At 48.6% G+C, this 25,198-nt stretch overlaps 1 pseudogene; it reads right to left on the bottom strand.

The window, feature by feature from the left end:
• Window positions 1-10,693: 10,693 nt before the first annotated feature.
• Window positions 10,694-24,814, bottom strand: LOC136126025 (5-hydroxytryptamine receptor 5B-like; annotated as a pseudogene).
• Between the last annotated feature and the right edge of the window lie 384 nt (window positions 24,815-25,198).

Here is a 25,198-nt window from a genome sequence, read left to right on the forward strand (position 1 = left end):
GAAATCGAAAGCAGGGGCCTCAGCTTGAGGACACGTAAGTAAGAATGACACCTCACCTCGCCCTGTTCTCCTGTGAGTCCCAGCCACCCTGTGGATGGTCCTGTGCATCCCCCTCGCCAAGAGCACATCACATGCCCTCCACTCTGCACAGGTCAGGGCTGGGCCTGGAGATGGGCTCTCCCACCAGCCACTGCCGTCCAGGCCAACGTGTAAGTGGCGGAGGGACTGGCCGTGAGCAGGTGCCAGAGGGCGTCCCAGCAGGAAGAGCGGCGAGGTGTGCGGAGATCCAGAGGGCTTCGTGGAGCAGGCTGGGTCTGGGCTGGATCTGAAGGGGGAAATAGCAATTTAATAGCAGAGATTGGTGGGAAGGCCATTTTGGATAAAGTATAAGAGGGTGTGGGGAGAGTACAAGGCATGCTTGTGGGGAGAGGAGTGAGCGGCCAGTCTCTGCAGGAGGCTTTAGAGACCAGTCTGGAAAGGTGGGCTGGGACCCGCCTTTGCAGGGCCTTGAAGGGAAGGTGGAGGGCTCAGGTTTCTCCTCTGGAAGGAGCAGTCCATCCAGACAGAACTTCTCCTGCCCCAGCCCTGGGGAACCTGACAGCTTGGGGTCAGTGAACCCAGCACGAGGCTTGCACGTCATTCCACACGAGCCTTGCACACGTACCAGTCAGCAGGTTTGGGCCATAAAACATAAAAGCTCAAACATGCAAGGAGGGCGCTCAGTGCAGCCACAGGGACACTGTGCTCATTTTTAGTTCCCTAATGTATACGTTAAGTGGGGCTGATGGCGTACAGACTTTGACAGTTTCTTGCTGGATTAACAGCCCTTGGCTTCTGTGTCCTCCCAGCGAGGCCCACCCCGTGAGAAGGCTACTCCCGGTGCCCGAGTGATAAGGGCACCGTTCCTGGGCCATGCGCTTCTCCACTTGCCCTGAGCCCTGGTCCTTTGTGGGTTTTGAAAGGACTCGATGGAGTTGAAGCAAGTGACTGCCGAAGAGCAGGTGGCGTCCGAGGGCAGGGGAGGGAGACGACAGTTTGACTGGGAACTATTTCGGGTTCAGAGAGACATCTTGGTAATCGTGTTGAGAAGCTCGTGGACCCATTCCCTAACTAACAACTTTTGAGCAATTCGCTGATTCGTGTATTCTCCACAGGTGGTAGGGAAGAGGAACAGGTAATATCGGAGGCTGTGGTGGTCCTTCTTCTAGATGACTAGGGAAGGTAGGGCACGACTAACCCGAAGCAGCCGATAATTCTTCTAAAAGTAGGGGTGTTTACTTTGGGCTGTTTCTAAAGAGTTTCGTTTGTTTTGGTTTTGGTGTAGGGAGGTATCAGTAGATATCTTTTCCCATTTTTTAATCTACAAGGCCTAAGACAGATAATAAATCAATTTCTGTTCCGTGAGCACGTTTTGAATTTAACTACAGAAGTCCGTCTTGAGAATTCTGTTTGCCACAGATAAGCCACAGGGCGGATGCTGCCCTTGTGAGTAATGAGGACATAAAGTGTGCTTTACAGTTAGGCCTCAGAGGCTGAGGAGATGCCCCGAGGCCCTGATCATTTCAGAAGCCCCTCAGGGGGCCCTCCCAGGACTGTGTCCTTCTGTGCGCCCACAGAGTATGGCTGGCTGTTCTGCTAACCCCACAGGCTTGTCTGGAGCTAAAAAATAAGTTGCTTTTAGGAAACCTGTGCTTCGGGAGGAACAGGGTTTCCCCAGGGAGCGGTCCGTTGTCCCTGCTCAGTCAGAGCAGTGAGCTTGCTGACGGCAGGTGCCCTGGGATTCTTGGGGAGCCTGTGGGCTGGGGCTCCCCTCCATCCCACTTGCCCCTCAGGGAGTACATGGGGATGCTTCGGTTTAAACGGAAATCAGAGCTGCTGCGAGCAGGACGTGCTAGACGATCACGAGGCGTCTGGGGACATATTTGTTGCTGTCCTTGGCGTGGATTCAGGTTCCTGGGTCACTGGGCTCAGCTAATCACCCCCGAGGGAGGTGCTGAGGTTACAAGCCAGGGGCCTGTCTCCCTTTTTAACAGGGAGGGCACAGCCCAAATTCGTCAGGCCTGAGCTCTCGTAGAGTCCGCAGGGTATGGTTTTAATTGGGTGTGGGTTCATTGCCCGTGTTCTGTGGAGAGCCGGGTCCTACCGGTGTCCACTGGGCCGGCAGCAGGGCCAGAAGACAGGAGGCCTTTCCCAGGCTGAGGATCCGCTCGCTGACGAACTCCACAGCTCCGGGCCTCCTGAAACCGGGCACAGGGGATGAGGAAGGCCTCAGGCTGTCAGCTTGACAGCCCCGATCGCGTCTGTAGTGACCAAAGCAGCCCTGCCCGAGGGCACTGTGGGCCGTCAGCTGTGGCCTGCGCACCTGTGCCACCCTGATGTCTGTCGCCTCAGCACGGCCTTGTGTCGCCCTCTCTGCAGGTGACGGGTGATCAGTGTGAGAGGGCAGTGGGCCTTTTAGCAAGGCGTGCTGGTTACTAGGCGGAGCCTGAGCTGCAGTTAGTGGGCGGTCCCCAGTCTTTTTGGCACCAGGGCCTGGTTTCGTGGAAGACAGTTTTTCCACAGAAGGTGGCGGGAGGGTGGTTCAGGCGGTGATGCGAGCGACGGGGGTCAGCAGATGAAGCTCTGCCCGCCGCCGCTCGCCTCCTGTGTGCGGCCTGGTTCCTGACGGGCCTCGGACCGGTACCACCCCGGGGGTCGGGGATCCCTGGCTTAGAACACACTCTGAAGAAGGAGGTACTTTATGAGTCGCTCATGGCCAGTGTTGGCCTCAAGGAAAGCACGACTTGCCGCAGAGCCGGACGGTGAAGAGCCCCCGTAGGGTGAGGGCCCGCTGTCTGTCCGGGTGGCTGAGCGCTGGCCGGGAGAGGGGCCTTGTGTGATGCGTCTTCAGAGTTCCCCAGGCCCTCTCTTGGTCCCTTTCCGCCAGCCCACAGCATTCCCTCTCACAGCACATGGTGATAGGCTGACAATGCTACTAAAAAATAATGTTACGGTCTCCCCTGTTCTCACAATAAATATGTAAAAACATTAGGGGAGATTTAGTGTCTGGTCTGCAGCCTCTTTGACAGCGTGGGGACCACGACGGGTTCTCCGCGTCAGCCTTACGTCAGTTCCTCAAAAGTGCCGGGCTCACACCTGCTTTGCCTCTGCCTGGACCGCCCTCCCTCCCAGATCGTGGGCAAGGGCTTTCCCAGACCCGCCCCCCATCCCACCCCCGCTGCTCATACAGACCCCTCAGTGTCAGCCTGCAGCCCTGACCACACACTGCCCTCTCCCCTGCGCTGTCTTGATGGCACACGTCACTGTTGGACTCTTACGTAGTCTTTTGCGACGTGTGTTGCATGCCCTCCCCTCTGGTGTGTAAGAGCAGCAAACGCAGGCACCTCACCTGTATCTTTCCCCGCTGTCTCCTCAGCATCTGGCTAGAGTGGATGAGCAGGAAATTCTGGCTGGATAAAACAGCTTCTCCAAACTGCAGCTATGCGTCCCCATATTAGCAAAGTTTAGATTGAACCTTTCATCTATGCTTAGCTTGAGAACAAGGAGGCAATTTTATTCAGCACCTTTAGAGGATCCCAGAGTCTTTGTTACACTCTAACCTTGCTGGTTGGGATGAGAAAGGTGTCAGAGGTTTCAGGCCTTTCAAAGGAATTATGTTTTACAGAAGTATTTTCTCCCCATGTAGATGGGGGGAAGAGGGAAGAAAGGAAGCACATTACTGTCAGTGATTAGCTCATGAGTATGTTTTGGCTCAAAGTAAACCATGCATAAAGGTAACTTGTCTGGTTGAAATGACTGAGCCACATGCAACCAAGAAGTGGGAAGCAGCCCCGAGATACAGCATTCTAGATACAGAGGTATGAACAGTACAACCCCGTGGAGGGTAGTCAGACAATTTCTATCAAAAGTGCAAATGCACAAATCTTTCGGGCCAGCCATGCTACTTCTAAGGGTTTTTCCTATAGACAAGGATTTTCATTGCAGCATTATTTGCAATAGTAAACAGTTGGAAGCTGCACCAACATAGGGCAATGGTTAAATAAATTGTGGCAAATCCATACAATGGAATATTAAGCCACTCTGTGTGTACTGCCATGGAATGATCCCTAAGATGCATGGTTAAGTGGGGAAAAAAAGAGGCTCTTGGCTTAGTAGTGTTTGTTTCTAAAAAAAAAAAAAAGAAAAAAAAATGGAAGGGGATGGAGAAAAATGCCTGTGGCTGTGCATGTCCGTACGTGTGTGTGTACAGATAGAGTGCCTCTGAAGGGATCCACAGGAACCTGACAGCCTTGGGTGCCTCCGGGAAGAGGGCTGGGGGGGACTTTTCACTCTGTACCTTTTGTACCTTTTGAATTTTGTACCATCTACATGTATTATCTATTCAAAAAATAAAGTTTTTAAATTTTGACTTTGTTTACTATTCTAAAAAATAGAAACAGGACATCAGATTCTTTTTCAGTAAATCTGCTTTCTTTAGGAATTGAAAGTCCTTGAGCCCAAAGTAGTTAATCTCCTTTTCTTGGGTCTTGGGGGAAATAGTGAAGCGAAGAGGGCGCCCTTAAGAGGAACAGCTCCAGGGAGACGAAGCAGTGAGAGTGGCTCTGCTCTGATTACGTGAGTGGGTTTGGGTGGCAGTGAGGGGGACGCGGTCAGGGGACGGTGAAGTGGCTGCATCTTGGGGACAGACCAGGGCTGCTGTATGGTTGCCTCCGTCTCACGAGGATCACAGCACAACCCGTGTTCCTCTGGCTTTAGGGCTTTAAAAGATGGAGATGGGACCTCTGAGTCATGGTCCAAGGGGAGCTGTGCCTGTCCTATGTGGAAACCTGATATGGGTGATCCCTTTCCTGACCAGCAGAACCAATTTTGTCCAGCTCTGGGTGGCAGTGTGTCCAGCCCCAGGAGAGGAATCGTGACAGCTGTCCTAAAACAGTCATGAGAATTCTGTTTCTGTTTGCCAAGAATTGGTTTACAGGCATGCACGTAATTGGGTGTCTAACCCAGTTATGGCCAATACGGAGGAGACCTTCCTGCTGCTGATTGGCACGAGATGCAGAGAAGGGCTTCTGTTCCGGCAGCTGGCTGGGGAAGAGCAGGGCATTGGAGCAGCCTTCGCCATTTCCGGACCATCACAAAGGACATCTGGCACCCTGAGCGAAAGGCTGGGAAGAGCCTGGCTCCCTGAAGGCACGACGAGCTTCCGAACCAATGTGGGGGGACCGCTTGCCTCCTTATTGCTTATTCCATGGGAAAAATAAATCCCTGTTCACTCATTCATTCAACCAACAAAAATTTGAGCTTCTGCTCTGGGTCAGGCCCTGGGAATAGACCCAAGCAGGCAAAGGAACCGGTTTTCCTAGAGGTACACTTCTGAGGGGAAAGTGTACCAACAAGTAACACACGTACACTATCGCATTTTGCCTCAGTGTGCTGACTAAGCGAAGCGTCTGGTTTGGTGGTGATGGCTACAATTTTATAATGCATAGGCAGGGGATACGACTTTGCATTCTTTACCGAAAACCACCTCAGTTTATATTCTGGAAATTTTACCAGACAGGTAATTTGCTGCCTGTCATAGATGCCACATTTTACCCGTCTGATCAGTGATTCTCGGCGTTCAGAGCCTCCTGGTTTCATCCAAGCTTGCAGTAGACGTCATGGGAGCATCCTGCTTTACAGAGTATCTCCTGTGCCTTACTGCCCTTCTTTCACTTTTTAGTCACCCTGATTTTCTTTGAATTCTATAAACTGCAGACTGTTTTACTTGTTTTCATTTGATTACAAGCCAGGTACTGGTTTTATGGTTTAAAAGCTATGGGTACTGTCTCTTTGCACAGTTTTAATATTGCTCTTTCTTAAAGATAATATTTAGGTGTTGTCAGATTAATTCCAGTAAGAGAGAAAATATGTTGTGCATTTTTCTAGATGTGTGTGCTTTTCTGTTTTAGAGGTTTGAATCACTAGTGGTTTTATTACGAAAATCCTATTTAGAAAAAAAAAAAACAGACTGTTCTTTAATTGTCGGCCCCTTCTTTAGGCTATCTGTGTTCTTAGCATTAAATAAATATTAATAAACAAAACCTCACTACTAGTGGAGGAATGAATCACATAGATAGATACCGTGGGAAGAGAATTCCAGGCAGAGGGAGTGGCAGGTGTCAAGCTGTAGGTACGAGCATATGCCCAGCAGGTGAGTGAGGGGCAGGAAGGCGTCCTGTGTGGGAAACCACTGGAGGGTTTTGAGAACATTTCAGCAGAGACCCCTCTGGCGGCTGTGCTGACTACAGACCGCAGAGGGGGTCAAGGACAGAAGTGGGGAGTCCGGCTAAGCAGTGACTGATACTCCAGCTGAAACATGCCTGGAAGGGGTTTTATGAGACAGTGCTTGCCCTTTCCACACTACACTCTGATGTTTTTCCTGTCTTACGTAACTTTTGAAAAATGCTAAACATTGAATGATTGGATTCCATTCTTCACTCCCCAGAGCGGACACGTTTGTCATGGCACCCTGGCAGCTGGAATGAGCTTCCCCACCCCTGACTTTGGGCTCGGTCTGGTCTGTGGGTTATTAGCAGCCTTGATAGGAGCAAAGGTTTGAGAATGTGCTGTGTGCTGGGTTTGTCCCCTTGCACGTCTCTCTGGGAAAGAACTTGCCCTGCTGGCCCGAGAAGGTTCAGAGACACATGGAGCAGACGGAGACCAACCCACAGCTTGAAGCTGAGCCCAGAAGAGCCCAGCCTGGATCAGTGAAATCCCAGCAACTCACAGACACCTTAGCAGGGAGTGAAGGCCTGTTGCTCTGCGCCACCCAGATTCTGTAGTGATTGTGTGCAGACACTGAGAACACAGCTGTCTGAGACGATCACTCACTGATTTCATAACAAGTTGTGACCTGGCGTTTAAAAGACACTTCTCTATATCATCCAGCTTCAGTGTGGAGGGAGAAGGTCAGGCGCCAGAAGAGAGGGCTTCTGGGGCTGGTACCCACACGTGGAAGAGATGCTCACAGAGGACAGCAGTCGTGAGCAGAATCCAGATTCCCTTCAGGCTCGCCTGAAGAAACATGGAGGCTGTGATAAAGGGGAGAAAAGTAGCATGCTAGACGCAGGACTAAATTTACAAAATAAAACTATCAGGTTAGCCACACCCACCCTACAGGCCTGGAACTTTATGGAATTGGATTTGGACATGAGGACCCTTTAGTGATAACTTAATCAGCAAATAAATTCTAGCAAGGAACAGATTAATTCCTCTTACAGCCTCCCAACCCTCTCTCCCTCATGTCCTACAGGCAGAGAGATTTGAGGCAGAACAGAGACATTAGGCTTAAGGGAGTTCCTGCAATGTTTATTGTAAATCCATCAGTTTGTCTGTAGATTTCTATTTCTGATACTCTGTATTGAAAACAATTACAAGTACATCCTTACATAAGATGAGTCACCAAAGGCTCTGTCTCAGAAACTGAGCATTTTGTAATTATAGTGAGTAGTCAGGGAAGGCCTCACTAACTGAAGAAAAAGTTCAACTCTGAAAGGTCCAACAGAAATTGCCATCAAGTTAGCCGGCCAACAACTTCCCTTCAAGAAGAACTCAACATAAATGATTCCTTCTGCCTGGGATGCTTCCATAATGATCCTGCATTAAGTCAAAGCCCGGGCCAAATGAACAGTGATAAAGCATCCTATCCAATAGTGAGAGTAAACCAAAAACTTGCATGCCCCTCCCCACCCCACAACCATACCTAGACTCTTCCTCTAAGACTCCTGCCTGGAATCCAACCAGAACAATGCAAGTGGAGCCACTACACCAGGTATGGGTCCCGTGCTGCGAAATGCAAGCCAACATTGAAACGTGGAGTCCAGTCAGATTTCTGTTGTGTTCCCTTCACTTTCCCATGTTTGGATTCAGGCAGACTTGAGCCCAGGTACTGTTCTACCATGTGCTGTGTGACCACAGGCAAGCTTCTCACCCTCTTGGAACATGATTAAATGAGGACAGCACCTACCTTGTAGGACAGATGTAGGATTAAACGAGTATTTGTATGTGAAACCGAGTATAGCAGCTACACATGGTGGGTGCTCAATAAAGAGTACTGTTAAATGTATTCCTGATTGTGTGTTTTATGAGGGGAGGGATGGGGAGAAAACCATTAACACCACCTAGCGTCTTTCAACCAAGAGGGGAAAATCCTCACTAGCCCCAAGCTTGAGCTATATATAGCCCTTAAAACCCACCAGTGATGATGTTTGAGGACGCCATTTGATCAGTAATGATGTGCCCACCTGTTCCACTGCATCCGGGTTGTCAGTCATCTCCTGGTCCTTTCTTCCCCATCTCAGTTCATAGAGGATTTGAGGTAGCTTGTAGGAAATACACAGAATATGATGGTAAAGTATAAATAAGACATAAAACGCTAGAACAGGGAGAACCTAAATAAGAATTGGGATTATAGACTGGCTAGGAACGTCAAACACAAGTAGGTTACCCCTTCCTATATAGATTCCAAAGTTAAGACATAAGTTTGGTTCTACCTCCTGATCAGAATAAAAACGGAAACGTGGTCAATGAAAAGTTCCCGTTATCATAAGAAAACATGCCTTCACAAAGAGTGTAGGCAGATGACTTCAACTACAGCTTTATGTGAAAGGCATTGATTAAGTTTCATAAGACTATTTCTTGAAGTACCTTATTTCCAAATACGACTCCAAGAAGGCTGTCCTAGGGGCCATGCCAAGCACCATGTGATGTCCCGTCCTCTAGCAACAAAGGAATGGTTGGACCACGTACTCTTCCCAGACTCCCTGAAGAATCCCTCCTCTCAGCAGGGCTGAGCAAGTTTGGGACTTCAGATGGCTTGAGGTTATACGGGTCCTCAATAGCAAAGCACAGAAAGCTCAGGAAACAAAGGTTGTTTCTAACTCATGTGATGATAAAAATCTGATCTGACCCAGCGTGAGGTTATTTTTAGTTCTTTTCTCACAGTGTAAATATTCATGCGTTTTACTGCAGAAGTACCCATGTGTTTGATTAGAGGCTGCTGGCTCAGACTGGCTGGGGGTATTAACTAATCTAGGGATTACACACCATATTGCATTTCTAAAATTTAAAAAAAGATTCTATCTGTCCCAAAGATTTTGGAAAAGGCCCAGTGGACCTATATTCTGATAAAGTACAGATAACTCTATAGTGTAAGTTGAAAGATGGTCTGCATACCTCAGACATCAAGTGAGTCAATGGTGGGGTGAACTGTTTCGTGTAAATTAAAACACCTAATCAATAGGCAGCCAGCCACCTCCAAAGTCAGGTAGACTCTGGCCAAGATGACTTAGTCCAGGCACCCCCTCATCAAGGCCCTTGGATTCCTCCATATGTGGCCACATTTAATCTTTTTCAGAAAGGCCAGGATTCACTATGGCAGTTTTGGGGGGAGAGGTTGGTGGTGGTGTTTGTGTTTTAGTTTCACAACACACATTTTCCCCATCTCAGTGACATACACGTGAGTGTATATACATATGAACATGTATCCGTGTGTGTGACCAATCACATGTGAATGATTCTGAACCCAGAAATGAATGCTTCAAAAGTACTTTATTACGTATACAAGTCAGAATGGTGAAGTAATGGAAACATTTCTCACAGCTGCTCTCCCTTGTACAGAGCAGAGGAAAGGCCTCACCAGGGGTTCCCAATGCCGGACACACAGTGGAATCACCCAGGGAGCTTTAAAAAGCACTACTGCCGGACTTCCCTGGTGGCGCAGTGGTTGGGAGTCCGCCTGCCGATGCAGGGGACACGGGTTCGTGCCCTGGTCCGGGAATATCCCACATGCCGCGGAGCGTCTGGGCCCGTGAGCCATGGCCGCTGAGCCTGCGCGTCCGGAGCCTGTGCTCTGCAGCGGGAGAGTCCACAACAGTGAGAGGCCCACATACCAAAAAAAAAAAAAAAAAAAAAAGCACTGCTGCCTGGATCTTAACCCCCAGAAATGCCAGTTTAATTGCTCTAAAGAGCAGCCTAAGCATCCAGCTGCTGTGTCTCTCACTGACTGATTAAAAAAAAGATCATCTAGAGAATTTAATAAAATATAAATTACCAGACCTCTTCTTTACAAGTCTGATTCAGTAGATATGGGTTGAACTGGACAATTTTTTTAGAAAACAAAACTTCAGATGATCCGTATTGGGATACACTGCCTTGGAATTTGGGAAAGATAAGTTGAATTGGGTGGATAAGGGTGAGAGGAGGGCTGTTTCACAAAGAAGACAGGCTCCTGAGTGGGCCACAAAACAGGCCACTGGGGCCCTGTGCTGAGGAATATGGTAATTAGATAAAGGAAGGGCAAATCAGCTTTGACTCTTGTATGAATTCTAGCCAATTTGCAGTAACTGCCTGATGCGCTGTCTGAAAAGGATTCTGAGGCCAAGTTCCTCCTCAGTGGGGAGGTGTGCCGAGATCAATTAGCAATGTCTGCCACATACACGGCAAGAGGACGTAACTGCACGCTTGCCACCCATTTGCTGTTCTTCTGGAGAACCTTTGGCTCTGCTGCTCCTATAGTCCAGGCCCAAGTGGTATGGTTCCCAAACGTCATTGATACTCATCTGTGGGGAAGGCTCCCACCCAGATCTCCGGTGAAGGGGAGAAATCCCAGTTCCCTCCCCACAACCCTACCTGCGCATCTCTCCAAGCCCTGGGTTTATCTCTGCTTGGTGAAAAGTTTCCTGAAGGCATTGTAGTTCTTGTTCAATGCCGTGTAAATCAGGGGATTGAAGAAAGAGTTGGAGTAGCCAAGCCACAGGAATACGCTTTTCCAGATGGGGGGCAGGCTGCAGGCACAGAGGGGGCTGATGAGCTCCGTCAGGAAGAAGGGGCTCCAGTACAGCACGAACATGCTGATGAGAATGCCCACCATCACGGCCGCCCACTTCACCTTATGCTCCTGCCACAAGGCTCTGTTCATCTGAAAGGCCACCACAGGGCAACGTGCTGTGAACACCATCTCAGCTTCGTGAGGGGCCTCCCTCACCTGGGAACAAAGGAAAAGTGGAATTCAAAAATAAAACGTATCATTGGATGGTACAGCGACATGAGGCCACTCCAACCCTGGCCGAGCCCTCCCCTCCAGCCTCATTCAAGATGCATTGATCTCATACTCCATCAGTAAGTATTAGGCGAAAAAGTCCTTGAAACCGTAGGTTAAAATAAATTCTGAAGGCTCTTCAGGGAGTGAGAGTGATGGTCCCTACAATGTCAAATAATATGATCTAAAAAGCGGGGGACGGGGAGACAGTTAAGAGCAGGTGTCTTGGTGTCACACCCTGGCTTGAGCCCCCACCCCACTGGCTGAGGCTTTCCCCAACCTGTTAAGCTGGGCGACCAAGTCCCCATGGTCGAGAACTGGGAACGCGGTGGGTGCACAGCACTCACCATTCAATACTCATAGAGCCTCCATACTGTTCTCCATAGTGGCTGTATCAATTTACATTCCCACCAACAGTGCAAGAGGCTTCCCTTTTCTCCACACCCTCTCCAGCATTTATTGTTTGTAGATTTTTTGATGATGGCCATTCTGGCTGGTGTGAGATGATATCTCATTGTAGTTTGGATTTGCATTTCTCTAATGATTAATGATGTTGAGCATTCTTTTATGTGTTTGTTGGCAATCTGTATATCTTCTTTGGAGAAATGTCTCTTTAGGTCTTCTGCCCATTTTTGGATCGGGTTGTTTGTTTTTTTGTTATTGAGCTGCATGAGCTGCTTGTAAATTTTGGAAATTAATCCTTTATCAGTTGCTTCATTTGCAAATATTTTCTCCCATTCTGAGAGTTGTCTTTTTGTCTTGTTTATGGTTTCCTTTGCTGTGCAAAAGCTTTGAAGTTACATTAGGTCCCATTTGTTTATTTTTGTTTTTATTTCCATTTCTCTAGGAGGTGGATCAAAAAGGATCTTGCTGTGACTTATGTCATAGAGTGTCCTGCCTGTGTTTTCCTCTAAGAGTTTGATAGTGTCTGGCCTTACATTTAGGTCTTTAATCCATTTTGAGTTTATTTTTGTGTATGGTGTTAGGGAGTGTTCTAATTTCATACTTTTACATGTAGCTGTCCCATTTTCCCAGCACCACTTATTGAAGAGGCTGTCTTTTCTCCACTGTATATTCTTGCCTCCTTTATCAAAGATAAGGTGACCATAAATTGATACAGCCACTATGGAGAACACTATGGAGGTTCCTTAAAAAACTAAAAATAGAACTACCATACAACCCAGCCATCCCACTACTGTGCATACACCCTGAGAAAACCATAATTCAAAAAGTGTCAGGCTTCCCTGGTGGCACAGCGATTGAGAGTCCACCTGCTGATGCAGGGGATGCGGGTTCGTGCCCTGGTCCGGGAAGATCCCACATGCTGTGGAGCAGCTAGGCCCATGAGCCATGGCCGCTGAGCCTGTGCGTCCAGAGCCTGTGCTCCACAACGGGAGAGGCCACAATGGTGAGAGGCCCGTGTACCGCAAAAAAAAAAAAAAAAGTGTCATGTACCAAAATATTCATTGCAGCTCTATTTACAATAGCCAGGACATGGAAGCAACCTAAGTGTCCATTGACTGATGAATGGATAAAGAAGATATGGCACATATATACAATGGAATATTACTCAGCCATAAAAAGAAACGAAATCGAGTTATTTGTAGTGAGGTGGATGGACACAGAGTCTGTCAGAGTGAAGTAAATCAGAAAGAGAAAAACAAATACCATATAACTAACACATATATATGGAATCTAAGAAAAAAAAAAGGTCATGAAGAACCTAGGGGCAAGACGGGAATAAAGACACAGACCAACTAGAGAATGGACTTGAGGATATGGGGAGGGGGAAGGGTAAGCTGGGACAAAGAGAGTGGCATGGACATATATACACTACCAAACGTAAAATAGATAACTAGTGAGAAGCAGCCTCATAGCACAGGGAGATCAGTTTGGTGCTTTGTGACCACCTAGAGGGGTGGGATAGGGAGGGAGGGAGGGAAGGAGACGCAAGAGGGAGGAAATATGGGAACATATGTATATGTATAGCTCATTCACTTTGTTATAAAGCAGAAACTAACACACCATTGTAAAGCAGTTATACTCCAATAAAGATGTTAAAAAAAAAACAAAAAATACCTCCTGAAAGGCATTCAGGGTGAGAGCAGGAATGAGGCCCTCTTTGCTCTGGGAAAAACTGGCAGAACAGGCCTTCAGATAGTTAGATACTTTCAGGAGAGGATTTTATGAGCCCAATTCTTGTATCTCCTCATATCTAGAAAAGCACTAAAATCCTTCATGGTGACCACTGCTCCTGGTGACTAGCAGAAACCTTCTGCAAAAAAATATTTTCTTGATTGTATGTATTCCCCCTTCACCAAAATCACATATATACTGACCTTGCCCCCGCCTCTTTGGAGCAGTTTCTCAGAGCTATCTGAAATGCTGTCTCCCAGGCTATAGTCCTCATTTTGCCCCAAATAAAACTTAAGTCACAACTCCTACGTTGTGCTTTTTTTTTTCAGTCAGCACCCCTCTAAACTCAATCACATCTCCCTGTGATTTGGTACCATGTTCCCCTCCTTTGTAGCAATGTGTGTGATCATGGGTGTTATATGTGGCACCCCTCTAGTCCAAGCTGAACAACGGCAGGCCTGGGTCTTCCTTGTACAGCACCTGCCTGGCAACACCACCTGGCACCTGACAGGTGCCCAGGAAACAGCTGCTAAGTTGACATTTCAACAGCATGGTCTGCACCTGCAGTTCTCTTCCTTCCCGGAATGCTGCCAGTCATGATGCTGGAGAAAACTCAGAGGCAAGGGGCTCCCAGGCAAGGATTACATCTCGTTTCCCTCCCAGACACAACTGGAAGCAGGCATCAGGAGAGTCACCCAACCGCGGGGCACTTCAGTGTCCACAGAAGGAAGAGCCCTGTCTCCTGTCGCCTGGGGCAGGACGGTGGGAGCCAAGAAGGCGACCACGTGGTCTGACCTGGCAAACCTCACCCTCAGCTCTACCTTCAAATTCTTGGTCTCTGCTACTTCCCCCCACCCTCATCTCTATTTATTCAGAAAACCACTAGGTCAGCCTGAAACAGATCATGGCAATATGGACAAAGTTGAGTCCTTTCTTTTGTTAGTGTAAACCCAGCATCCTCCCGCTGCCACTTGGAGAGAGAGAAGGAAAAGGTCTCTCGTGGTGACCAACCAGCACTTCCCTCCTCTCCATCCCTCTGTCCCTTACAAAGGCCTGTCTTGGCAAACACACACCCTCTGGGGGCCAGCGGGCACCCCCTCTTTAATGAGCCATCCCAAGGTTTCCGGTCCCCCCAAGACAGATGGGAGCTGCAGGTCACCTCTCCTCTTTAGAAGAGATAACACTGACCAATTCCCTCATAGTAGACCACCATCATCCACCAAAGGAAGCCTGGGGGATAAAATGTGTCACCCTGAAATCACCCCATGAATCATAGCAGTCCATTTTCCGGAGGGAAAAATAGTATCAGAGCACAAGAGGAAGTGGCAGGTGATGTTTGTCTTTGTCCCACTCAGCTCACTAATGGGCACTTTCCCAGCCATTTCTCCGGTGACCTCAATGACCTCCCAGGCACTTGAGTTCCTCCCTGGGTTAATGCAATTCCAAATCCTTGTTATGCTACAGAAGTAAAGACATGGGGTCAGTTCAGTTCAAAGGGATCCTGGGGGAAGAGAAACAGAAAAGGCAGTAGAAAGAAAAGGCAGTCCCCCTGGTTTGCTAGGAGACTGACAAGGTTGGCTTTCTTCACTTGAAATGTAATATCCAATAGTAAACCAAAAGACACTAAGAACAACACTAGAAAAGCTGCTGTAAAACAGAGACTATGCCAAACACTTGTAACGAATGACTTTAATTCATCCTCACACCAATCCTTCGAGGGATTATCTCCATTTCACAGTTGAGAAAACACAGAACCTATCTTAGGATCACATTTGTGCTTGGGATGCTTTCAGAATGGACATCTACGGCTTCCTAGGAAATGTCTAGGGGCTCTGGCACCCAGCTCTGGGGCCAGCCCTGAGCTTCTCTGTCTTTCCTCTTTGGTTGGGTGTCTCCTCAGCCTCTTGGCCCTGACTTTCCTCTGCACAGCTGTGGGAAAACTGACCATTCAGGTTTAAGAAGCCTGACGCTGGCTTAGAATCCACTAATCTGAAGGCAAAAATACGGACTGTTGAAGGCACACAACCAGTAGCACCTGACACTTTTTGGTCCTGCTGTAAAAGGACAGGTGCTCTGAACACACAGAAGTTCGGAGACATCAGATGTCATGGCCAAGGCCACACAAGCAGGGCAAAGCAGAACCAAGGTGCCTGCCCAGTCTGTTTGGTTCCAGGCCTGTATGGTTTCTTTCTGCCAGGGAAGGGAAGGGAAGGGGAAGGGGACACGACCTAAAAGATGCGTTCATCTAAACATCTCCATAGAGTGAGGCTTTTCCACCTAAAATTAATTAAGGACCAAATCAGCCAGACAATATATTCTCAGAGATTTATTAATCACCTACTGTGGATATAGGGACTACATACTGGAATTCCCCATCAAGTCCCAATTTCAAATATTCTGTCCCACTGTTCCCATAAGCACTCTGATATCAGGGCATGGATTCTGAATCGTCATTCTGAATATCGTGTCACGATCAACACTCCAGGAGGGCAGGGATCACGTGTGTCCTGTCCACTGAAAAGTCCCCAGCACCTTGTAATATATGGCCTATATTAAAATCTCAATAAACACTTACTGAATAAATAGATATTTGGGGGTGAAAACTCTAAGTCTCTTGCGTTTCTGCACATTTTGCTAGCAAAGACAGTGACAGCCCTTGTTTTGGACTAGCTTGTCAAGGATGTTTGAAGAGCAAACAGCCTTGGAAGATAGAGATAGTGTCTCCCAGTAGAAAAGAAGGCAGGTTTACTTGCAACCCATCATAAAAGATTCATGTTTCCTAAGAGCAAAGGGCAAGTTTACTTATTGGCCAACCCTGGCCAATACAGACTTGAGTTCCCTAATCTGGGAGCTTCTCTACTACTTGTGAGGCCAATCGAGTGGGCCACTCCGTGTGACTCCCATGGAACTTTGAAGGAAAGGGGGACGGATGCACACATGAAGCTGGTGCTGCCTGTGTACCATGAGTAATAAAGGCCTTTGACTCTGATCCGGGAGTCTCCTGCCTTCTGCCAGCGTCCAGTAAACTAGGGTAGGCCGACTTGTTTGCTTGCAAACAAGCTAAAATCTCAGACCTTCACAGTTCCTGAGAGTCATTTAGTATTTGCCATGTGGTCCCACACACCAACTTACTCAGTTATAACAGCAGCCAGTAAAGAAGGAATGAGGAAACCAAGGCTCAGAGCAAGTTAGTGATTAGATAGGATTCCAATCGGAGCCCCCATTTCCACATCTCCAACCATGAAGAACCTTATCTATATGGTGGGCTTCCTGGAGGATGACAGTGAGACAGTAGTACATGGCAGGACCTCAGAAATGTCAGCTTCATGTCCCCTTGTCCCTTCCCCCCCAATTAAGAAAAGAAAAATTCCAGCTGCCACAGAAAGTACCCACAAACATATGTAAACCTCTAATGTTGTCAGATGAACAACCTAATAAGAACTAGAAAAGGAAAGCAGAAAGAAGGAAGGTTACTAATCACTTCTGGGACCAACCAGTTTGCATTGTGACGCATGGTCAGGCACCCCGTACAGTGAGGCTCTTCACAAGGCTGGTGTGAGGAGATACACTAACCCTAGTGACTAGTCAAGCCCTACAACATCTGAGGGAGGGCAGAGGGCACTGAGGCGTTTCCGATTTTGGTTGAAGGCAATCTGGATTGTAACTGGAATCCCCCATTTCTAACCAGAGCTCGGAGGGTCAGGAGTTGTGATATCCGGAGCTCCATTCTCTCTGCCCAAGGTGTACTGAGATAACCAAGCTCCGAGCTGCATTTGCAAAGGCATCTTGAAGAGATAACTAACCAAAATAGCCCCTCAAAGTAAACAGGAGCTGTCTAGCTTGTCTGACAAACTAGACCAGGAAATCTTCTCAGCTGCTTCTCTTGTGCAAAAGAAGCCAGAAAATAAATTAAGGACATTTTCTTGTAAAAAAAAAAATAAAAATAAAAACACCATTGTAAAGCAATTATACTCCAATAAAGATGTAAAAAAAATAAAATAAAAAAAATAAAGGCAGAGCACTGCTGGGCTTGAAAAATATTAATTTTCCCTTGAGGGTAATTATATACACCACAGAGTACAGTTTTGCTAAACTTTTGGGTATGATGATAACATAAAGTACAATTACTATTTTTCTTATATTTGGAAAACATGGATTTGGCGGGGCTGTTAGTCACCCTGGAATGGCGAAGGCACCACTGGAGTTAATGATGAGAAGGGGAAATTGTAATCAAGTGTGCTAATTAAAGTTACACGACACTTGTTTTTGCTCTTATATCATCTGACCTAGTGACCCCCCTTTATGGGTGGAGGCCAATGGAAGGTCATCTGTTGAGGCAAGTGCTCTTACCCTGAGGTGCCTAGACTCCCAGGCCAGAGAGTCTCTGCACAGAAGGAGTATGGTGTAATGGAGAGAGGGGAGATTTTGCCTTTTGCACACGCATTGTCCAGCCTCAGTGTTCTGACCTGCCCTCTTAGGGGGCCATGGCTCCCCTGACCACCACGGCCCTGCCTCAGAGAGTTCCAGTTCCTGCTGCACTGTGGGTTCCATCCCTTCGGAGAGCCAGTAGGAGGAAAGGCTGAGCATCACTCTCCAGAGATGGGCTTCAGGGAGTGCCCTAGGCACGCTGGGCAAGCAAATGTCTACGTGCCTTTCTGGACAGCAAGTCCAGAGGTTTGTTCGATCTTCAGCGAATTCTGTGACTTACCAAAGGGTTAATGACCAAGGAGTTTGGATGTCATTCTTCCACTGAGAAGCTCAATCTTCTCCAAGAACTACATGGATTTAAATGTCATTGATGAAAACACACGATCCCTGCACCATGCTCATCTACATCCCCCTTCGTTCCCCCTGCCCTTTCCACTCTTCCCCAGCAGTCCAATCAGAGAAAAGAGAAACGGAAGCAGATGTAAAGAGCCAGAATGAACATAATGATGTAAGAGAACAAGGGAGAAGTTTATAGAGAGGGGAAAGCCAGGGATATTTCTAAAAGTATAGAGAAAACGCTCCTTCATCCACCTAAGTAGTTCTGGAAACTCTCAGTGCCAATCTTAAAAGAATCAAACCATAAGCCAGATGTATTTTTACCACTGATACAACTTGATTAATGCAATTTACTTTTCTAAAGTTAAAATAACCTTGCAGTCTGGCATGGGAATGTGTTTCAGTCATATTTCTTTTAGTAGTTGGAATCAGAACAAGGGTGATGATTTTCCACCATCCTCTTCCCATATCTGAGCTCTGACTGAACCCAGGTCCCACACGTGGTTCTGTACACAAGCCCACCAGCCGCTGGTCTTTGGAGAGGAACAGATCACAACTAAACATTGGAAAAGTGGCAAAAACGTCGAGGGCTCTGTACAGATTTCAGGTCACTTAGGGCTTATATACTGTATGCTTGCAACACAAATCTACTAAGGTGGAGAACTGGGTTGGAGAGCCAAATATTTTGTAATATAACATTATTTAAAATTCAGATCCAAGTCATCATAAATGCTATAGCTCAATATTACAAATTTATTTTGACCTTTACAGGTTCCAAAGTGCTTTCACGTACACTATCAGTCTTTTGGGATCACTGCCCTCTGGACAGACTTCTAGAAAAGCACCTATAAGAATTTATTATTAATTCTGTAATTGTGGCTTACTAAAATTAATCCCCTGAGATCAGAGACCACTTCTATGAAACCTCAAAGGCTACTACACTGTCTGATGCATAGGTCACTACAAGTCAGTCAAGTAACGTTGAACCATCTCCGTGTCCTTTTGAAGGGGTTTTAAAATATGTCCACGGGTTCATTGACACGTTTCCCAAAGGTGGAGCCTAATTCCCCCTCCCTTGAGTATGGACGGGAGTTAGTGACTCACTTCTAAGGAACAGAATATAAGGGAAGTGATGCAATATAACTTCTGAGACCAGATCATAAAAGGCACTGACTGCAGTTGCCTCCTTGCTTCACTGTCTCAGACTAGGGGAAGCCAGCGGCCGTGTTGTGATGACACTCAAGCAGCCTTGTAGAGACGTCCTGCTAACAGACATGCAAACAAGCCACAGTTACAACCACAAGAGACCTTGTGCCAGAACCACCCAGCTAAGCCATTCCCAATGCCTGCCCCATGGAAACTGTAAGTTCATACGTTTTTGTTGTCTTAAGACACTAAGCTTTGTACTAATTGTTAAGAAATAAATAACAAACCCACCTATAATGGTAAGAGGTATAAAATAATAGTTTATTACTTATAATTTATAAGAAGAATTTCAAAAAATAATAATGAAGACAGTACAGCGGCTATCATTTAGGGTTTACTATTTTAGTTACTCCATATACACTATTATCTCATCTATTCTTCACAAGAATTTTAAGAGGCAGATGGCAATATTTCCATTTTACCTACAGATGGAAATGCAGATGGAGATGAACTTACTTGGCTGAAGTGCTAATAAGTGGCACAGAAAGAAGTGGAATCCAGGCCTCCTTGCTTCTAAACCCCATGCTCTTAACCACTGTGCACACTGTCTCCCAACACATGTTTATTGATTGAGTGAATGAGTGAAGGGTATCAACCAGGGCCACATTATAACCTTCACGAGCCCGAGGCATCCTTGCCTCTGTGGGTCCTTCCTCCATTAAAAAAATATTAAAAATTATATTTTATGACCATATTATTATAAAGACTAATATAATCGAGGCTGGGCTCATGCTTACATATTCCTTAACAATTATATTCATTTTTTCCTCTAAAAGAAATTAAAATTAAACTATTTCCACGGGCCCCTATAAGTATGGTGGCTCTCGGTGGTGTCCTCACTGTACCTAATGAATAACATGGCCCCAGTATCAACTTGTGCACAGATATCAGATAATTAAAAAGAACAAAATGTTTGATGTCGCATTTTAAAAGCCAACCGAATCATCTCTATTGGCTTTGCTTCTTTCTTCCTCTAAGCAGTAAAAGGCACAGGGCAGAAGGAAACAGTCATAACCCATGGGAGGTGTGTGTGGTGAGGGCAGAATATACGCTATGTGTCGCGCTCAGTCTATGAGGCTGACAAAAAGGATGCAGGTGGGAATGAATCCCGTCTCCCAAGAGAAGCTGGCAGTACCTCTGTGCTCAACTGTGTTCAGCTCTCCTGGAAAGGTGTTCACGGGCATAGTTTTGAGATCCTGCTCGCTGTGCGTGAAAAATGTCGCCTGCCATGTCAGTAAACAGAGGATGTTGTGGTCCTCAAGCCATCAGCCACTGAACTGTGCACCCTGAGGGGATTCAGGACAAAGAAAAGCAAGATACAAGCCCCAGATAGCTAAGGTGCAAATCAAAGGGCTGATTTCAATGAGCCCAGACTCTTGCATCTTCCCATACATAGACAAGCGCTAAATGCATTAACTTAAGATATCTGGGGCTTCCTTGGTGGCCCAGTGGTTAGGAATTGCCTGCCAAGGCAGAGGACATGGGTTCGAGTCCTGGTTCGGGAAGATCCCACATGCCGCGGAGCAGCTAGGCCCGTGCGCCACAGCTGCTGGACCTGTGCTCTACAGCCCGCGAGCCACAACTACTGAGCCCGTGTGCCACAACTGCTGAAGCCCACACACTTAGAGCCTGTGCTCTGCAACGAGAGAAGCCACCGCGATGAGAAGCCCATGCACCACGGCAAAGGGTGGCCCCCACTCGCCGCAACTGGAGAAGGCCTGTGCGCAGCAACGAGGACCCAACGTGGCCAAAGATGGATAAATAAATGAATAAATTTATAAAAAAACAAAAACAAACTTAAGATATCAGGTTTTCTTTAATTAACAGTAATCTTTTGAAGTTCCGACTACCTGTTTTTTCTATATATCCTGGCTGCTTCCTTACCTCTTCGGAGCCATCCCTCAGAGCGACCTGAGAGGCTGTTTTCGGGCTTAAGTCCTCAGAAAGTCCACTGAATAAAACATAATTCTCATCTTTTAGGTTGTGCTTTTGTTTTCAGTTGACATCCCCATGACCCACCTGGACTGGGATATGACTGCCTGTCTCCCATGAAGGTCTAGATACTTGTGAGATGTTTGTGACAGTGCCCAGAAGTTAAGTTCCTGGAGAGAGCATGGCATACTGAAAAAGGGGTGAAAAAGAACAGTGACTTTTAGATCTGGGACAAACTTCAGCTTTTCCACCCCATAACTGTGTGGTCGTGGAGGAACTCACTTTATGGCACCTGAGTTTGATCATCTGTAAAATGAGAGCTGTGTGGCGAAGACGGTTAGTGTTCACCAAAGAGCCATAGGCTCCCCAAGTTTTCACAGTGTCTGGCCAATGGACTGTGACCCGAAGGGGCACTTCAGGGCAAGGCAGGTAAAAGTTGCTGTATCCCCAGGTCTTGCTTCCCCTTCCACAGAAACCTTGGAAGCCACATGTTCAGGACAGCATAGCTCAAGAATGACAAGGGGCCTGGATCCATGAGTTACCGCCTGGAGGAGAGCTGAGCAGGAAGAGGGCCACCAGACCCACACTGAACTTTGAGTGAGAGTGAGATAAACCGTTAGTCTGGGGCTTCTATGTTACGCAGCATATCTTAGCTTATCCTGCTAATGCCAATTTGTCTGGACGCTGAGGATTAAATAAGAGGATGTAGGTAAAGTGGCACAGTGCCTGAAAGAGGGAACTCAGTCAGCATTTCTTTCCTTCTCTGCTTTAAAAAATTGAGGCACTGTTGCAGATCCCTTTCTGATACTATTTTAGTGTTGGGACCTAGTCACAGAATCCTGAAAAAAGATGAAGGGTGTGCACAGCTTCATGACCAGAGGCCTTCTGCCTTCCCAAGTACTTCCATCACCCACAGAAAGCAGTAAAGACACTTTGCAGGACCTAAATGCAACTTGACTCATTTCCCCGGAGGTCAGACAAAAGCAGGTGGGGGAACGCATGGAGAGAGTACTCCCGGCACATTATTTTAAATTTCTGTCTGGGTGTCCTGTGGTCAGCAAGCTTGCAAATGCTGACTCAGCAACATTACCCAGGAGTTTGAGTGACAGCTTGCTGGAGCCTAAAGAAGCAGGGTGTTCTCGAGCCCCATCTCATCTGTAGATGTATCTCAGCATCATATGAGTCAGGACTCTTAGCCTGACTTAGACCAATGCTGTGTCCTAGAGCAGAGACTTGCAGTACAAGGTGCGGCAGGGGCTCGCCCCAGCAGGTGGCGCCAGCAGGTGGCTAAATCAGGGCACCACGCTGCCCCGCCTCCTAGAACTCTTTCTCCCTGCCAGTGGCCTCCCCATTGGCCAGGCTCCCGACCAGGCACACCTGCTTTGTATCACCTGCCTGAATGGGTTCTGTCAAAAATGAACACTCAACTCAGGCTTGGCAAGCCTTTCTAGCATCCGTTTCACCATGATGTCTCTGGGTGCGCACTGGATTGATGTAGCCAGTAAAAGTCAGCCCTACCTCGGCCAGCAGAGAGAAAAGCGATGATCACCCCAGGATTTCCGAGGGACCTTTCAAAGGACATCATTAACTCTGAATAAAGCTCTCCCCTACCAACACTTTCCAGTTGACATTCCTATTTTATCCTACAAAACTCCCCTGCCATTTAATGAAGGGTGTGCGGGTTGGCGAGACGCCTGCTTTTAAAAATACCCACGTTTGAATAACCTAAGTATCGGAGTTAACTTTCGAAAGTAAAACAAAACTAACAACAGAAGAAATTACCCCGTCTCCTTCCTTCCCACCTCATGCCCCCTTTCCCTGGTCCATATATTGTATTAGGAAAGGGGCAATAAGTCCTGTTATTCTCTAGGACTGAGAGCCTGAAACCCCCATTCACTCAAAAGGAGAGTTTGGGGCTTCCAGGGTGAGGAGGGAACTGTCATCTGTTAGGGTCTGGCCAAAAGGCAGAAAGCCCCGACTCTAAATACAATGGAGAGAAGTTCTGCCAAATGCAGGTTCCTCCATCTCATTCATTTCTAGGCTTATGTGCGGGCCCATTGTAGATTGCCAGGCAACGCGCTGTGGATCTCCTTGCTCCAGCCAGCTCTGCCCCCCATTCCCCGTTTGCCAGGCACTGCGCTAGGTGCCTCGCATGCTTCATCTCACGTAAACCAACAGCCCTATGAAGTAGGAATTCACTTATTTAAAGTTAAGGAAACAAAACCCACAGAGATTAAGCAACTGCCCCAACGTCCCCAGCTGGGATTTCAACCCACAGTTCTACCTCGTTCCAAAGTAACTAAAAGATAGCACTGGGGTTGGGACAGTGAAACCAAAGTGACACTTGGATTCATTTTTATCCTCACTTCCCCCTTGGCAGGGAGCTGGCCGATAGGGTTGGGGAATCGCCTCTGGACAGCAGGGTGTGGACGAGGGCGCAGTGGAGACATTAAATAAGGGGCGCATGGTCACAGGAATTCGCTCATCTGCAGGACGTATTCCCAGCCCCCTGCAGTCGCGCTTGGTCTAGCCGGGACTAGGAAGTTGACGGCTAAAGACTCGCACGGACACAATAGCTCCTGGGGAAAAGCAACAGAGGGCGCAGCGAAATCAGACGTGCCCTCACCGCTACCGAGCAACGCTGCCCATGTCGCCCCCTTCCCCTTCTCCCGCGCGCACCAGCCACGCAGGTGGCGAACCCTTCGCGTGCGCGCCAGGCGCAGGTGATGAGCCCCTCGGTGTGCGCTGCAGGAGAGCAGATGGCAAACTCCCCGGCCGCTCGGGCTGCGCTGGTGGCCAACCTTTTCGCGCGTGCGCCAAGTGTGCAAACTTCCACCGCCAGCTCTCCCTTTCGCCACGCTTCCTCCTCCCGCAGCGAGCCGCTTCCCCAAATCCCCATTGCTCAACCCGCGCCTCACCTGCACGGTGGCGGGCTACGGCAGCACAGCCCTGCGGCGGCGACCGAAGCGAAGCTTGGCCGCCTTGTATATCTTCCAGTAGACAGATAACACCACGCCAAGAGGCAGGTAAAAGGCGCCACAGGTGGAGAAGACGGCGTAGGAGGGTTCCTGGCTCGCTTAGCAGCGCTGGAGCCGAGCGTCGTTCGCCACGCCCCAGCCGAAGAGCAGCGGCGCGAGGGCGATGAGCGCGGAGAGGGCCCAGGTGAGCGCGATCATGAGCACCGAGGTTCGGCGGCGGGTGCGCGGCGTGTACGGCAGGTGGCGCGTGATGGTACAGTATCGGGCCGGGGTGATGGCCGCCACGTTCCAGATACTGGCGGTGCAGTGCAGCACGTCGAAGGAGGTCCACACGTAGCACAAGCTCCGGCCCAGCCGCCACCGTCGCCCCGTGGACAGCTCGCTCGCCAGGCTCAGGGGCGTGATGCACCAGCGCTGCCACGAGCACGTCCGACACGGCCGTCGAGGCCACCAAGTTATGCGGCACACGGTGGAGGGCGCGGACGCGCAGGATGGTGACCAAGACCAGGAGGTTCCACAGGAAAGTGGCCGCGAACGGCAGCACCAGCTGCGTCACCACCAGCCCCGTGAAGACAGAGAAGGGCGGCTCTCGACCAGGCAGGGCGGCGCCGCCTGGGGTCAACTGGACGACCCCGCCGGGGCTTGGGCTGCTGCTCTAGGCTTCGGGTCCCAGGCGAAGGGCGACCCCGGTGGAGGCCACCGAGAGGTTAGCTGCTTCCATGGCGCGGGGCGTGCGGGATCCCGGCTCCTCGGCGGGGACGCACGCGCCCTTGGCGCTCAGCGTGGACAGGGAGGGTGCGAGCGTCGGAGGGGGGCCCTGTGTGCCCGGGGACGGCAGAGAGGGGTCCAGGTCGTCCTACCATGGTCCCTCATTGTGCCGCAGCCCTCCTTTGGCGCCTCTGCTTGGAGCCCTCGTGGACCTCTTTTCCAGTGGAGGAAAAAAAAAAAAAAATAGTGGGACCCCTCAGGAGTCCAGCTCCGCCGGGCCCGCCAGTCCTTCCCGCCTCTCCTCGCCGTCCCGGGGGCAACAGGCTGTCGTAGGGCTGGGAATCTGAGAGCACGCGGTGTCCGCGCGCAGGGCGGCCTTGGAGAGTGGACTCCACCA

The sequence above is a fragment of the Phocoena phocoena genome, chromosome 7, assembly GCF_963924675.1.
Source record: "Phocoena phocoena chromosome 7, mPhoPho1.1, whole genome shotgun sequence".
In the NCBI taxonomy this organism is placed as follows: Eukaryota; Metazoa; Chordata; class Mammalia; order Artiodactyla; family Phocoenidae; genus Phocoena; species Phocoena phocoena.